The sequence below is a fragment of the Gorilla gorilla genome, chromosome 18 (assembly GCF_029281585.2).
Source record: "Gorilla gorilla gorilla isolate KB3781 chromosome 18, NHGRI_mGorGor1-v2.1_pri, whole genome shotgun sequence".
NCBI classification, from domain to species: domain Eukaryota; kingdom Metazoa; phylum Chordata; class Mammalia; order Primates; family Hominidae; genus Gorilla; species Gorilla gorilla.
Window position 1 is genome coordinate 108,656,714 of NC_073242.2, and position 15,890 is coordinate 108,672,603.

Sequence of the window (15,890 nt, forward strand, 5' to 3'; positions counted from 1 at the left end):
GATGGGGGAATTCAGGAAGGAAGGAGAGGCAATATAAAAATGTGTTTTTTAGTTAGTCATTACTAGAGGCAACTAGTGCTCAACTCCAGGCACTTTAGGAAAATGCATCTCATAGGTGTCTGCCTGCAGAATAAAGGGCATTTATCCACCGGCTTCTGACCCCGTTGGACGAGGGGGTCCCATAAGTTTTGATGTCCCAGAATTTTGGGTTTGCACATCTGCAAGTGCCAAGCAGGTTCTTGTAGGCATCCCATGCTGCAGAGTCAGAGAATCCCTAGGATGGAAATGGGGGGATCCATATTGTAGCCCCAGGTGAGGCCAGCTGGTTGTATTTGTGTCAAGTTGGTTGAAAACTGCATGGTGGTTGTAACAATAGTTTGAGTAAAATGGAGCTGTGAGAATTTGAAGGGGTGCATGAGAGGTACCCGATACAGTCCACCCCCTGCACCATGCTCAGATCTCTTAAGAGTAAGCGGAATCTACCACAGGGTATCCTTAAAGTTAAAAGGCTCTCTGATGGGACTATAAATGAGTCCCAGTTTGATGAATTCTGGGGCTTTAGCCTTATCTGCTGTGGTATTAGTTTTCTGGGGCTGCTGTAGCAAAGTACCATAAACTGGGTGGCTTAGGACAACAGAAATTTATTGTTTCCAAGTTCTAGAGGCTAGAAGTCTGAAATCAAGGTGTTGGTAGGGCTATACTCCCTTTAAAATATGTAGGGAAGGACCCTTCCTTGCCTCTTTCAGCTTCTGGTAGCCCTAGATGTTCATTGGCCTGTGGCAGGGTAATTCCAGTCTCTGCCTCCATCTGCACAAGCCATTCTCCCTGTATCTTTTCACATCATCTTCCCTCTATTCCTGTCTGTCTCTGTTTTCTGATCTCCTCTTCTTCTAAGGGTGACAGTTTTACTGGGTGAGAGCCCACCTTAATGCCCTCAGTTTAACTCGATGACCTCTGTAAAGGCCCTGTTTCCAAGTAAGGTGACATTCTGAGGTACTGGGCTTAGGACTTCAACATATCTTTTTGGGGGGACACAATTAGACCAATAGCAACTGTGCTATAAAAGAGATGTTGCTTTTTATCATTGATGCTATCTAGATGCATAGCAATCATTCAACAAGTCATTCGAAAGAAATAGGTATGTCCTGAGGGTCTAGTATGTAACTCAGCTCTGCTCTAGGACCTGGTGATTACAGCAGTGAACAAAGTGCCCCTGCCTACGTGCAGCTTACTTTCTTTTTTTTTTTTTTTTTTTTTTTTTTTGAGACGGAGTCTCGCTCTGTCGCCCAGGCTGGAGTGCAGTGGTGCAATCTCGGCTCACTGCAAGCTCCGCCTCCCGGGTTCACGCCATTTTCCTGCCTCCGCCTCCCGAGTAGCTGGGACTATAGGCGCCCGCCACTGCACCCGGCTAATTTTTTGTATTTTTTTAGTAGAGATGGGGTTTCACCGTGGTCTCGATCTCCTGACCTCGTGATCCGCCCACCTCGGCCTCCCAAAGTGCTGGGATTACAGGCGTGAGCCACCGCGCCCGGCCGCTTACTTTCTTATGGAGCATGATTTTCAGAAATAATTGTTCTTTTGCCTCGTTATCATCAGACATTAGGAACCAAGGGGGGATTGCCTGCTTTTGGATCACAGAGCAAGCTGCCTTGAGCAAGTGAGTTAGAATTGCAAAGGTGTTTAAGCATAGCTTGGTGGCTGCTTAGTGAGGATGTCGCAGAAGCAATTTAAATGCCAAGCAGGGCTTTGGGTTTGTGATGGTTAAAGTCCATTTCCACTGCGGAGATGGTATGATTGTACGGATGGACAGGTTCTGGGCCTCTGTCTGTTTTGTCAAGTATACAACACTTCTGTTCTGTTTATCTTTAAAGGGAACAAACAGTGTTTTCACAGCTCTCTGCTTAAATAAAAAGATTCTAGACCACTGGATGTCAACCCCACCATCCCCCACCCATCCCCCTGCTTTTTTTTTTTTTTTTTGCATCCTGTACTCCTTTGAGAATATAGTGGAACCTCTGGCCCATTCTACAAGGGAAAAATAAATGTATTCCTAGCCAGGCATTTGTGTACAATTTTGTAGGGGAGGAAAGGATTGTTCATAGACACTGAATTAAGAAATCCCTACACTTTATGGGAATTGTAATCATTAGTAGCAGTTACATAGACATACTTCCATTAAATACACATACTTGCTTTAGAGAGTGTGTTTATTCATAAAAATTCATTGAATAGGATTAGGAATAAAAATATGCATAGAAATATTTGTTACTTTTTCATTGTAATGGTTTTTTTGGATAGAAATTTATCAGTGTGTAATAAAGTACTATTGATTTCAGAATTATGGTGCTAAACAATGGAAATTTCCTAAATAACTGGCAGGTAATGAAAAAAAAATTCAGTTACTGACAGCCTGTCATAGTTGAATCTAAGAGCTAGGGGCAAAATACATATATTCTATGTAGTTTCCATTTCTAGACCCTGGATTTCTAAATTCTTCCTTATAAAATTTTAAATTTCTTTTTTTTTTTTTAAAGATGGTGCTCCCTAACTGATTTCCTTCATTTTATTATCTCATAACAGATTTGATTTTCACAATGAAGGTAATTATTAAAATGCTTCCTTTGGTAGTCAATAAATATAATTAGTTTAAGAAAACTAGAAATATTTGTTATTAGAATTAGGTGAACATCTAAGAGTCTTATTCATGGAAGCAACATGGTCAATATTTATGGAATTGAGTTGAGGCTTTGCAATACTTTCAACAGCTTTTTAAAGAGCAAAATAGTTACTGCCTCTGTGGAAATGGAAATTACCCACCTATTATGTAATGAAACACTAATGTTGGTTTACTTAAAACAAAACTGTGTAGTAGTGTGTTATAGCCACAGGAACTCCTCAGACAAATGTTAAGTTAATGCAATGAAAACGTTTGTAAAAACATTATCAAGCTGCAAAAGAACTAGAAATGCTAGATACTCCCTAGTAGCTGGGTGTTCAAAAACACTTGTCATTCTCACAGTTCTATTTGTGGTATCTTAGTGGTCATTCACCTTGGATGTGATTCCTCAAGTATGCCAGAAAAGCATCGTCTTGTGCAAGTGTTGTATTTAGGAAGAACTTTGTGTGAAATCATGATTGTGGGTGAATAACTTTAAATAAATAAATCGTTTTCCTTGATATACAATATTGTGCTACTTTCCACAGAAAGATGGAATCAATACTCTTGACTGTAATGGAGGTTTACAATTTTTCTAATTTCTTATTTAGGCTGATCTGAGCAAAGATGTTCAAATTTCCACTTATTTAAACAAGATAGAGTTTTTGCTACGTTGAAGGAATATTTTTAGCTTAGTAATTTACTTAGAAACTGCCTTATTCAATATTCGAAGTTAAATTTGAACTAAAACACATAGCATCATATGACATGGAGTCTTACATTCACATTTTGTTGGACTGGAAACAGAATCAACATATTAGTCATCTTAATTCATTTAAGTTGGCTTTCTCCAGAATTCTAGAATCCAAAAACAACACATTTGTCAATTTTACACACAAAAGGAGAGGCAGGATGTAGTTTATAGTTAAACATCCAGCTTTGCAATGAAAAGCCAATGTAGCTATAGCACACTGAATGAAATTCTGGGTGAAACAAACTGTGTAATAAGATTTTGATGCATATTGAATACTTAGAAAATTTGTTTTATATTTGTTTTAATGAGATTCTCTTTATATCTGCTTTCACAGAAACTTGTAAATTGTCTAAAATTAAATTTTCTGTGGTTGTCATCCACATGGGTTCTGAACTTGGTGTTATAATTATTCACATTTTCTTGCAGTGAAAATCTACAGGTCAAGGTCATCTTCACGTCTTTAGTTCTTGTTTTGCTTCAGGTCAGTTTAGAACCGAATGTTAAAAGGATATTGTCTATTCCAAGGGTCAGATTGTGGCACATGGACCAAATCCAGCCCCCCGAGGCCCACTTTTGTAAATCAGGTTTTATTGGAACACGGGTGCTCATCATTTACATATCGTCCATGGCTGCTTTCACATCATAACAGCAGAATTGAGTAGCTGTGAGACCCTATGGCCAGCAAAGCCCAAGATATTTACTGCGTTTATTTACTGTATTTATGTTTATTCTCTTGCCCTTTACAGAAAAAGTTTGGCAACCCCTGGTTTATTCTGTTAACATGTTTCCTATATAAGGATTCCTCTAATAAGTTTTCAGAATTATTAAGAAAACAAAGCTCATTCCTCCAAAAGAATTGGTATGCTTTTTTTTTTTTTTTTGGTGGTGGTTGTTTAGTGAGGAGGACATTATAAAGTATTATATTTCCTTTCCTTATCTTGGTTGCCAGGAAGCTCAGAACTTTAAATATTAAAATGTTTAAGTAACCAGCTCACTTCACGTTTCGGATCAGCTTTCTTTTTCTTAACACGGGGATACATTTTCACTTTAAAAAAAATCAACTTTTTGAAGCATAATTTACATGTTGTAAAACCCATACATTTAAATCATACACATGAAGGTCTTGACAAGTGTGTACACACACATAAACCACCACCCCAGTCAAGATAATAGAATATTTACATCTGTAAGAAATTTTCCACCTGCCCCTTGGCTCAGGCAATTTGTCAGTCTTACTACTGATTATTGCGTTATTTTAAAACCCTGGGTTGTATGCAATTGTCTATTACAAGCTGTTTTAAATAGTTTTTGGTAGTGGCTGGGGCACTGATGATTAATAGTTGAATAGCATAGCTGGAGAAGTTAAGATTCATTTATTCTATTTAGTCTTCAGTACAAATTTTTAGCTTTCCATAGGAGAATCTGAGATACAGCTCACATGGAGAGCCTTTTAGCTAATGTAGCAATAATTAATAAGCTGGATAGCCTGATAGTCTGATGTTTTATTAGGGTGGTGCAAATGTGGTTTTTGCCATATATATATATATATATATATATATATATATTTTTTTTTTTTTTTTGGAGATGGAGTTTTACTCTGTCGCCCAGGCTGGAGTGCAGTGGCGCGATCTGAGCCCACTGCAACCTCTGCCTCCCAGGTTCAAGCAATTCTTCTGCCTCAGCCTCCCAATAGCTGGGATTACAGGTGCACGCTACCATGCCCGGCTGATTTTTGTATTTTTAGTAGAGGTGGGGTTTTGCTATATTGGCCAGGCCAGTCTCAAACTCCTGACCTCAAGAAATCCGCCCACCTTGGCCTACCAAAGTGCTGGGATTACAGACGTGAGCCACCGTGCCTGGCTTGCCGTTACTTTTAATGGCAAAGATAATTCTTTTAATAATTAAAATTTGAAATAATTCTTTTAATAAGAATTTGCTGCTTGCCAAGAGCTCTGAAGTTATTTTATTCGATTTTCCTAACAGCTCTTAAGAGTACATCTTATTATTCCCCTTTCACAGATGAGGAAATTGAGGTTCACAGAAGTTAAGTCTGTTAGTTTGCTAGAGCTGCTGTAACAAAGCACCACAAACTGGGTGGCTTAAACAACAGAATTTATTGTCTCACAGTTCTGTAGGCCAGAAGGTTGAAGTCAAGGTGTTGGCAGGGTTGGTTCCTTCTGAGGACTGGGAGGAGATACCTGTTGCAGGCCTCTCTCCTTGGCTTGTAGATGAGTGTATTAGGGTTCTCTAGAGGGGCAGAATAGGATAGGTGTATTAATATTTATAAAGGGGAGTTTATTAAGGAGTATTGACTCCCACAATCACAAGCTGAGGGACAAGGAAGCCAGTTTGCGTCCTCAAACCTCAAAAATAGAGAAGCCGATAGTGTAGCCTTCAGGCTGTGGTCAAAGGCCCCAAGAGCCCCTGGCAAACCACTGGTGTAAGTCCAAGAGTCCAAAAGCTGAAGAACTTGGAGTCCGATGTTCAAGGGCAGGAAGGATCCAGCATGGGAGAAAGATAAAGGCCGGAAGACTCAGCAAGTGTGTTGTTCCATCTTCTCCTGCCTGCTTTTCTCTTGCCTCGCTGGCAGCTGATTAGATGGTACCAACCCAAATTGAGGGTGGGTCTGTCTCTCTTCATCCGCTGACTTAAATGTTAACCTCCTTTGGAAACACCTGCACAGACACACCCAGGAACAGCACCTTGCATCCTTCAATCCAATCACATTGACACTCAATATTAACCATCTCAGTAGGCTTCTTCTTGTTCACATAGTCTCCTCACTGTGTGCTGTGTCCAGATTTCCCCTTTTCATAAGGACACCAGTCCTATTGGATTAGGGCTCCCCCATTATGACCTCATTTATCCTTAATTATGACCATAAAGGCCCCATCTCCAGATGTAGTCATGTTGGGGGTTAGGGCTTCAGTGTATGAGTTTGGGATGGCAGGGGAGCAATTCAGCTCGTAAGAATCGTAAGATTCCTGATCTGTTTCTCTTCCAAGAAATTGTTTGGTTTCATGTTGATTTTATCTCCTTTTCCGTATCTGTCTCAAAGCACTGAAGAAAATCAAGTCCACCTTGCCCTGATAAAGACTTTAAAATAGTGTTTGCTAAAATGGTGTGTGCTTAGGGGCAGCTTTGAGCCAGATAAAAATTCTAGTTGGGCATGCTTCCATAAGCTGTTTACTCTAAGAAGGAGAATCTCTATTGGGATCTTTTGGGGAGTACTTGCCTCCCAAGTGGTTAGGCTCCCACTGCTGACAAGACCCTCTGCCTGGCAAGCCGTGCAGGTTGGAATCCTCTGTTAGGGTTCCAAAGCTTTCACCAGCTCAGAGCTCTTTCTCTCTCTGTTTCTCTTTTTTGAATTTAAATTGATCCTAGTCACAGTGTTCACATTACCTATGTTGGGGATCCTACCAAGACCCTCTTTTTGGCCCAGAAGCAGCAGCGGGGTGAGGGGAATGAAACAAAAATTTACAGCTGTCGAGTCTCCAGAAGTCATGTAAAATCAGCCTCAGCTGGAAGCTCCTCCGTGCATTCCCTCACATTCATACAAGCAGGTGCCTGATCACAGCTGATGGTTAGATTACACGTTTCCTGAGAGGTATAGATTTTAAAATTGGTGTATTTCACCCGTCCCTCGTCATGGTATCCCCAAACAAAATGTTATCAAATGAAAAACTCCTTCCCAGCTCTCCCTTCTGAGTGTCTGATTTTATTCAAGCTCAGATGGCTTCTCAGATAGCGTAAAAAGTGATGGAGAATTTCTTTTACCAATTGTATGCCCTGTGGGAACCTGGGTGCTGTAATCACTGAATATGTTATAACCAAAAAGGTCAAACTCGCAATGATTCTGTGTGTTTTGTTCCGTGCATCCTGGCATGTGAAAGAAGTGAGGTAATGAGTATAATTTACTTCCTTGTTTTAAAGGTAGCATTGCGCGTGCCTTCCACGCGGCACTGTTGTGGATATTTGACCACTGCAAGAAAACTCACAGAAGCAGAAACTTAGGGCTTGCTTTAAATGTTATCAGTGTGAATTGAGATGGTGTCAGCGTTATTTTTTTTAAAGACGAAAACAACAATAGTAACAAACACACACAAGCCACTGTTAGATTTTACAAAACTTTAAAAAGTATCTTAAAGATATCTAAGATAGTGATCTGGTTACATAGATTATCAGAGATACTTTTTTTGTGTGTGATTATCAGAGATACTTTTAAAAAAGCAACTACCAGGTAAGGATTATACTTTAATTTGGTGTTTTTCTATTAAACTCAATTTGCTTTAAAATTTTTTACATTTTGCCTCTTTTTTGTATGTTTGAGTACCACTTCCTAACCAATCACAATAAATGTCCAGTTTGGAGTTGGAGGAGTCATTGATTTTGGGCAAGGTCATGGTGAGCCCACAGAGCACAGAGTTAATGGAACTCTGGCCGTTGATGTAGCTTCGAAGCCTGAATTTAAGTCATATTTTTGAAAAGTTGCGTCTTAAAAAGTTACTAGCGATGGAGAATGAAAAGTCAATTTGGACACTTTAAAAGTGAGCCTCAAAAAACTGCTGAATTTTCCCAACATTGTGTTTTGAGCACTTCCACGTGACTTTGGGAGCATAAATAATTTAATCTTTTCAAGAGGCAAAGTAATATACCACTTTTCGCTTTTTTAATGGTGAGAGCCAAGGTCAATCTGAATTTTTCTTTTTCTTTCTTCTTCTTCTTCTTCTTTTTTTTTTTTTAAAAGGTGCTTGAATTAGAAAGGTAGCACATTGTCCACATGGACAGTGCAGGATGGGGCTGGCTTTTTCATTTCTGAGAGCTCGCAATGGAATGAAGGTCTTTTTTTTTTTTTTCTTAATTTTTCTTTTTTAAACAATTCCCTCCTAAGCACTTCTTAATTGACAGGGGTGGAAACTATGTTGCCAAGAGGGATCACAGCCCTTTTGGTCATTAAGAAAGTCAAGGAACGGGGTCTCTTTGGATGAGTGTGTGGGTGTAGAATCCTGGTGGCTGGCCTGCTTGCTCTAAATCATAAAGAACCCTGTCTCGAGCAGACGAGAAAGAGTAACGGAGGCCTCAATGGTGAAAGGAAATCCTGTACCAGCTGTGAAAACAATGAGACACATTCAGTAATAGAATATAGCGTGCTTACAAATTCAGAGTTGGGTTCCCTTCTTCTCTTGAAGTGGCTATAAATTAATTCATCAAAATAAAAAAGGCCAAACTTCAGGATAAATCTTTCTACTTCTAAACAACCAGAAACACTTTGGTTGTCTTAGTAGATAGGAGTGTGAGTACCGAATTATACGAAGTGAGACCATGGGTGTGTGTGTGCACGTGTGTGCGCATGCCTGTGTGTGTCATTGGTTAGTTAACAAAAGGATTGCCCTCTGAAGAACATGAACTTGGGCCAGACAGCACGTGTAGCGGGTGGAATTATGGAGCAATTGTTACTTTCTTGTATTAAGAAGAAAGGGAGCGAAAGAGCTGTGTCTTCTTGAGAAACTTTAAAAGACACAGGGGTCTCTGCCTCTAAAAAGCTCCATTACATTTTTTTTTTTAACAGGAGGCCTAAATTTTTTATTTTTTATTTTGTGCTGTTTAATTTTTCTTCGTAAGGTTCTCAGACAAGTTTATAAAAGTGCCATGTTGGCTGGGCACAGTGGCTCACGCCTGTAATCCCAGCACTTTGGGAGGCCAAGGTGGGTAGATCACGAGGTCAGGAGATCGAGACCATCCTGGCTAACACGGTGAAACCCCGTCTCTACTAAAAATACACAAAATTAGCCGGGCATGGTGGCAGGCGCCTGTAGTCCCAGCTACTTGGGAGGCTGAGGCAGGAGAATGGCGTGAACCTGGGAGGCGGAGCTTGCAATGAGCCGAGATTGCGCCACTGCACTCCAGCCTGGGCGACAGAGCGAGACTCCGTCTCAAAAAAAAAAAAAAAAAAAAAGTGCCATGTATACTTTGATTACAAAAAATTTCATGTGGTGTTACTTTCTTTTTATTGGTGGAGGGTCTTTATGTTTTATTTTTTTGAGACAGAATCTGCTCCATCACTCAGGCTGGAGGGCGGTGGCAGGATCGTAGCTCACTGTAACCTCGAATTCCTAAGCTCAAGTGATCCTCCTGCCTTGGCCTCCTAAAGTGCTGGGATTATACTTTGAGCCACTGTGCCTGGCTGGCCTTTGTATTGGACGTTAATACAGTTGGTTCTTTAAAGTTTGACAGTGAAGACTTTAGGAAATTAAAGAAAAAAAATTGAGTATAACTCGTAATGGTCATGGTGTAAAGATCATTTTTTACTGGTTGGAAGTATAGAAGTGGGGTTAAATTAAGTCTATAATTGTAAACTATTGACGTTGGAAGAACATAGAGAGAAACTTATGCCTGTGGATTAGTGATCCCATCTCACAGCCCTTACAGATAAATGTTTGTAAAAGCAAAGGACAGTGTTAATTCTGAGCCCCAAGGTGAAATATCAAGTAAAAGAGAAGAACATTTGCCAATGCATCACTGTCTGGGAATGGATTCCATACAGCAGGTAGGTTTATGTAATATAGTAGCTGAAGAGACCTCAATTCTGTGCCTTGATGGGATTACACCGAAGGGAGCACTGGTAGGCTGTTGATGAAACAGGTGGTATTTGGACCACTTCTCCCTCTTTCAGGACAGCTGCTTAGTAGGTTTAGCTTAAATTATACACATGCCAAGCATGTACACATATGAGAAGCCTATATCTCGTAATATCCACAGAGAATAGATAGCAAATCCCATGAATTGTATTTGACTGACTGTCAAGACTCTGTGGGGTGTGAGGCTGGTGGGGGCATTCCAGGCTGGTTTCTCCTGCCTCAAGGAGCTGCTTCTAGTGTGTGCTCTTAACCCTAAAGGAAGGGAACAGTGTCTTCTTCTTCTCTCATACAGAGCCCTTCCCATGCCAAATGTGTGGAGTGTTCCCTCCTTTTAAGTAATTCTCCAATTTTCTGGACCCCAGCTTGGTGTCCTACAATTCAGTTTTGACACTAACGACCCTGAGTCAGCACAGACCCCATGGTTGAGGGCTCAGTCCTACAGGATCATCCCCTACTTCAAATGCCAATAGCAAGTTCAAGATTGTCACGTGCACTTCTGACCCACTGGCTACAAATTGGGGTTCCCACGACCATCTCCTCAGGCTTGATAATTTACTATAATGGCTCATAAAACTCAGGGAAATATTTACTTATGTTTACCTGTTTATGATAAAGGATATTACAAAGAGTACAGATGAAGTGGTACATAGGGCCAGGCATGGGGAAGGGATGTGGAGCTTCCATACCCGCTCCTGGCATGCCCCTCTCCAAGCACCACACGCTCAGCAATCTGGAAGCTCTCCAAACCCTATCGTTTAGGTTTTTGTTGTTGTTGTTTTGTGATAGGGTCTTGCTATGTTGCTCAGGCTGCAGTGCAGTGGTGCAATTATGCAATCATGGCTCATTACAGCCAGGACCTCCCAGGCTAAAGCCATCCTCCTGCCTCAGCTTCCTGAGTAGCTGTGACTACAGTTGCACACCACCATGCCTGGCTAAGTTTTTTTGTTTTGTTTATTAGAGACGAGGTCTCATTATGTCACCCAGGCTGGTCTTGAACTCCTCAGCTCAAGCAATCCTCCTGCCTCGGCCTCCCAAAGTGCTGAGATTACAGGTGTGAGCCACTGTGCCTCTCCATTTAGGATTCTTAGAGAGGTTTTGTTACCCTAGGCATGATTACTTAAATCATTGGCCATTGGTGATTAAGTCAATCTCCAGCCCCTCCTCTTCCCCCAAGGCGGGGAATGTGGGGGTTATCAATTATTCACAACTCTCTAATTGTGAATAATAAAAGACTCTCCCCTCACCCACATTGCTCAGAAAATTTCAAAGGTTTTTGTTTTTTTAGACAGGGTCTCGCTCTGTCACCCACCCAGGCTGGAATGTAGTGGTGCAGTCATGGCTCACTGCAGCCTCCAACTTCTGGGCTCAAGTGATCCTCCCACCTCAGCCTCTTGAGTAACTGGGACTGCAGGTGCATGGCACTGTGTTCCACAATTTTTTTTTTTTTTAGAGATGGGATCTCACTGTGTTGTCCAGGCTGGTCTCAAACCCTTGGGTTTAAGTGATCCTCTTGCCTCAGCTTCCCAATGTGCTAGGATTACAGGCATGAGACCCCATGCCTGGCCAATTTCAAGGATTTTAGGAGCTCTGTGCCAGGAACCTGCATGAAGACCCAGTATGTATTTCTTATTATATCACAATATCACAAATACACAGTCACATGGTGACTGTGGTAGTTTGGGGGGCCTGATGGTGGGGTACACCTGCTTGAAGTCAGGCTACCATGCCCATTGGGGTCCTCCCCCTTTTTTGCCTTCTGATCTTGTGAGTTCTTTAACATTGGGGATCAGTGGTTTTTCTCTTACATGAAATGACAATGACACTTTATAGGGTTTCTGTAGAGAACACCTTAGAATTAGTTAATGTGTTTCATAAAGCACATGGCATGGTACCCGGCCAAGAGTAACACTCTGAAGTGCTCCTCCTTACCTGGACGTTACAGCATCCTTTGTATAAATCAGGATGCTCAGGAAATACCTTGTTTGGAATAGGAATAGGCTCCTCCCTTTTTTTCTCGCTTGCCTTGATTGCTCTGTATTAAAATTCATAAAGGCCCATGAATTATCAATTACATAGCATTTGGTTTGTTATTTTTAGTTTCTTCCTATAGCAGGCATGTATGCATGTGTTAAAAATGGAAGTAGCGTCGACATTATGAAATGCACAAGAAGTTTTCCTGCCCCCAACCGGTAACTCTCTCCTGCAGTAATCAATGTTGGCACCTGTTTAACCACTTTGTGTCTTACGTGCACGCTGTTCGGTACTTTGACTTTTTTTCTTAATATTATAACATGGAGGCCAGGCGCGGTGGCTCACGCCTGTAATCCCAGCACTTTGGGAGGCCGAGGCGGGCAGATCACGAGGTCAGGAGATTGAGACCATCCTGGCTAACACGGTGAAACCCCGTCTCTACTAAAAATACAAAAAAATTAGCCGGGTGTGGTGGCAGGCGCCTGTAGTCCCAGCTACTCGGGAGGCTGAGGCAGGAGAATGGCGTGAACCCGGGAGGCGGAGCTTGAAGTGAGCCGAGATTGCGCCACTGCACTTCCAGCCTGGGCGACAGAGCGAGACTCCGTCTCAAGAGAAAAAAAAAAAAAAAAAATTATAACATGGAAATGTTTCCTTGCATCTCCGTATCATTTCTCCTCATTCTTTTTAGGTGTAATACAGTATTTTGTCCTATTCATGCAATATAATTTATTTAACCTAATTGATAAAACATTTTGGTTGATTGCAGTCTGTTGTAGATAATGCCGTATTGAATATTCCTCCCACATATTTGCTCATGTCAGCAAGTCTATTTGTAGGATAAATTTCTGGTTGTGGCTGGGTCAAAGAGGATGTCCACTTCAAATTTGATAGCTATGTCCGAACTGCCCCCAAATATGTTAAGCCATTTCCTATCCCCCATCCCTTATTAATCTATGAAGTTGCCTGGTTGCCCCACATCTTTACCGACAGGAGTGCCGCTCGATGTAGTTACCCTTATAGAATCTGTCTGCATGTGCCTGTCTAGGACCGTGTTAATTGTAATCTTTGGGCATTTTTCTCACTCATTCCTAACCAGGACTGTCACTGGCAGGTTAAATGAGAACTTATTCACCCAGCACAGTGACAGCACTAGTAGCCAGCCTGGGGTCAGTCTTGCCTCTCGAGAGATCTCATGCAGTCAATTGGGATTTATTGTACAGCTTTACAAAACATTACGGCCTCAGCCTTGTACTGCCCAAAGCATGCAGATGCCGCCTGGTGTATTTTAAAGATATTCCACATGAACTGACCCATTTCCCACTTCTTGGGTTGGTATCTTTTTTTGATAAATATATTTGAGATGTATTTATGTTATTAGGGCTATTTAGGAAGCTCTGTAGGGATTTGTTGCTCGCTGTATATAACGCATACTTTTAAAAAGCAGGGCTGGCTATGACTTATTTTTCTCTAGAGAGACCTGTGTAGTTTTGTAATTTCTTAAGATTTGGCAGCTGTGGATCGTGTTTAGTAAGCACTATCTCTAACTCTTTGGAACTCAGAACTATGTAATTGAAATGGCCTGGGAGGCAAATGTGATCATTCAGGTAATCAAAGTAACTACTGAAACAGAGGCATGGATTATCTAGTCATTGCAGATGTGGCATTGAGCATATAGGCGTGGTGTACATTTTAGAACTTCATCTGGAAATGCCTGTGGGGGAGTTGGATTTCAAGATCATCGTCAATGTCATGTCACTGTAATTTCATTTACATTAATCAGATTAGTTTGGAAAGTATGGTCTTCCTACTTTTAGGAGGACATAGGAGAAACTCATCCTTAAAGATAGTAGTCTGTTAATACAAAAACAGTCCCCACATTTGCATTGTCCCCAGATCTAACCCAAGCTGAAAGACATTAGGCCTATCTTCTTGCTCTATGCATAATGGCAGATCTCCAGGGAGGGAGAGGATGTGTGCTGGAAGATTCTACAACTTGTTGATTGGTTCCTAAAGATCGTTTTAGTGCTATGTTTGTGGGGCGGGGCTGGAGGGGGCTGGAAATCACCATCTCTGTGGCCTTTTAATTGTGCCCAGTTACAAGTAACATTTGTCCCCAGTGTTTCACAATTATAAATTAATAATAACCACCCATTAGAAATTACGGGTATTGTAAGCCTCAACTCCTTTGGGCATCTTAATAAAAATGATAATTAAAACCATAATTTACAGTAAATGGGGACACTGCCCAAGTACATCCACAATATGGAGAAAATTAAAAAACTTAAACCAGAAGGAACCTTCCTGGCATCGGGGAAAGAAGCTGCCTTTTTCTTAGCTCCTACTTCCGTGGGAGCTTTGTCAGTATTTGAGGGGACAGGGTTCCCACCTTCATGTTTTTTGTGCCTGAGGATTCTGTGGGCGACTGTCCCAACCTGTCCAGCCTACCAGTGAGTCTCATGGTGTGCGGCTGCCTGCTCCGATGCTCTCCACCACCATGCCCAAGCCATTTCTCCCTTTGTGTTCCCTGTCTGGGTAAACAACTTGCCAAGCTCACCAGTGGCCCACGGGGCACCTTGGACACCTAGACTTAGGCAGTGCCTGCCTTTGTAGATTTTTTTTTGCTTCCTACATGATTTTCTAATTTATACCTTGAGCTGCTCAGGATAAGAGGGCACCTCGTCCATTCCTGGCTGGTCACAAGGCCACAGTATCTTGAGCGAGTCCACTGTGACCACTGGAGGTACTGTAAATGGATAAAATAATAATAAGAATAATAACTCATAGTGTTTACTCCCTGCCTAAATCCACAGGCTCCCGCTGCCTACAGAGGAGTCCCACAGTTTTCGCTTGCTTCATGGAGCTTCATCTCTGTTGTATTCATGTGATTTATTTACACGGAGTTGCTCCCCAATCCTTGATCTTTTTTTTTTTTTTGCCAAGCACCCTGCCTTTTTGCTTGTCTGTTTCATCTTTATCTCTCCTTCCAGTAAAGTTCTTGGCCCAGAGGTTCTGCTGCCACTCAGTGACATTTGTGAAATGCAAGGGAGCTTGTACCATGGGTCCAAGCTCCTGCAGATCCCTGAGCCTGCTACCCTTGTGCTTCTCTGTCCACGCAAAGCCAAGTGCTACTGCGGGGTTTTCCAAGGCATAGCTAGCATCCTAATATTCTCACACTTGACAGAGTAGGGTTTGACATGGTTTAAATACAATCTCAACCAGATCAGTGGGAGATGTTCTTTGAGATTCGGTGATTGAGTTGTGAACATATGGACTGAGGGTGTTTTGTGGTAAGGCTTGAGTCATGTCTCTAGCAAGGATGTTTCCCGGATAATGTGCACTCAGCATCAAGTGCCTGCAGTGGCCTGGCGGGTAATGCCAGCAGCACAGATGATGATCATGGTCAACATGACCAACTAGAAAGCCCAAACCCCACCTCTAGCTGACAGTGGCTTCTCAGCTAACCTGTCACCACGTGGGATTGGGCCCCCGGTGGTGTAAGCTTTTTCAGAGAAGCTACACATCTAGCTTTTGGACCTGTGATCTCCCCAATGTTTTAATGCTGGCAACTAATTCAAATTAGGAAGGAAGGAAGGAAGAGAGGTTGGAAGGGAGAGAGAGAAAGAAGGAGCAAAGGAGAAAAGAAAGGAGAGAAGGAGGAAGGGAGGGAGGAAGGTAGGAAAGAAAAGGAAGGAAAGGAAAGGGAAGGAAGGAAGGGAAGGGAAGAAAGTATGGGCCACACAAAACAGGTCTGTGGGCTTGACTTGTCCTCTGATCATCAGTTTGTGACCTCTGTTCTAAAGAGTGAAAACTATGTAAGATAGTATAAGATAAGTAGGTATGTAAATTACTTTGCACCTTTTCCATTTCATAG

The 15,890-nt window shown here is 41.8% G+C and overlaps 1 protein-coding gene across 3 annotated transcripts in view; it reads left to right on the forward strand.

The window, feature by feature from the left end:
* The window catches only part of WWOX (WW domain containing oxidoreductase), a 1,113,301-nt gene that overhangs the window by 40,180 nt on the left and 1,057,231 nt on the right, over positions 1 to 15,890 (forward strand). The gene's annotated exons all lie outside the window — the stretch shown is intronic.